Below are 1,538 nucleotides of genomic sequence, written 5' to 3' on the forward strand. Positions count from 1 at the left end.
GTACTTCCACTTCCATGATACCCCCCTACTCAGCGGGGCTCCTCTTCCCCGACAGCTGCTCCTAAGTCTCCCTGACAGGTTTCTTTTCCTCTTTCTCTTGGGTAAACGTGGATTCACCCTCCACCCCTTCCCTCCCCACTGCCTGTATATCTCTTTCTAAGCAATTTTATCATTGCCTGTGGCTTAAATGGCCATTTATAGATGCTAAGTCATACATTTTTGGAGCCTCATACCTATATTGCCTTCTAGACATTCCTGTTTTTATGGCCTCTAGGCACCTCAAACTTAATACACCCCAAACTGAATTTATCATCTTTCCCATTTCCAAAACCAACTCTGCCGTTTATATTTACTGTACGTGTAGATGTTAGCAATCATCCAGCCAGCAGCTCCGGCTAGTAGACACATGGGAAAGGCCAAGCTTGTTGCTCACCACGAGGCTCCTCTGGCTCCAAGTCCTGCTGATTTCACTCACTAAGTCTCTCTTCAATCCATCTGTTCGTCTCCCTTTCTCTGACTGCTGAACTCAGACCTCTGCATTCCTGCTCTGAATCTTTTCAGTGACTTCTGGACTCTTCTCCCTGCTGGCAGCTTCATCTACCTCGTCCAGCCTTAAGATTTGATACTGTTTGTCACTGTTATTCATTTATCTTTTCTTTTCTTTAGTGTCCTTTTCAAGCTAAAAAGGTAATGTGCTCTCATTGTAGAATAGTTTATAAGGCTATAAAAAAAAGGTTAAAGTCATCCCTCATCCATTCCTCAAATCTTACACACACACACACACACACACACACACACACACACACACACACTTTTCTTCCTAAAAATAAGATCTTAGTAAACATGCTGCATTTCTTCTATTTTAAAAGGTTTTTGTTTGTTTGTTTTTACATTTTATCATCTCTGAAAACAGTATATACCATACAATGAATGGTGTCTTAGATGTGGTCAAATACACTATTGTTCTACAATGTGCTTTTTTACTTGTTAATATGGGTCATGATTTCAAACCAGCACTTATTTCCAGGATGATCTTTCTAAAATACAAATCTGGTCAGGTCACTACCCTCCCAAGAATTCTTCACAGGACCCCCTCCCTGCTCCCCTCTTCATCTTCTGACTCCCTCCTACTTTTGTAGTCTCTTTCCCAGCACATCCACACACATCCTCTTCCTTAAAGCCAAGTGGATCTACTAGTATTTGCGTTAGTTCCCCAAATACACCATGCTGAGCCAGATCTCTGTGCTTTTGCACCACTGTTCCCTCTGCCTCTTCCTCACCTCTTCTACTCAGAGTTGCTTCTTATTGGAAAATTGTTCTGACTCCCCAGGCCGAGCCAGGGTTCTTCCTTTATGCACCACCCCTCAGCTTTTCCAGCTTCTGGTGCATATCTTTGCTAAGTCGCTTAACACACAGGGTTGGGCCATTTCTCTTGTTAGTTGCTCCCAATAGTGAGTCCTTGGGCATGTTTTCTTCTTTCTACCCATTTCCAGTTGTGCCGGGGCGACATGGATTCACCCTGTGACTCCATAAATATT

Source organism: Myotis lucifugus, unplaced genomic scaffold (genome assembly GCF_000147115.1).
Source record: "Myotis lucifugus unplaced genomic scaffold, Myoluc2.0 scaffold_881, whole genome shotgun sequence".
NCBI lineage: Eukaryota > Metazoa > Chordata > Mammalia > Chiroptera > Vespertilionidae > Myotis > Myotis lucifugus.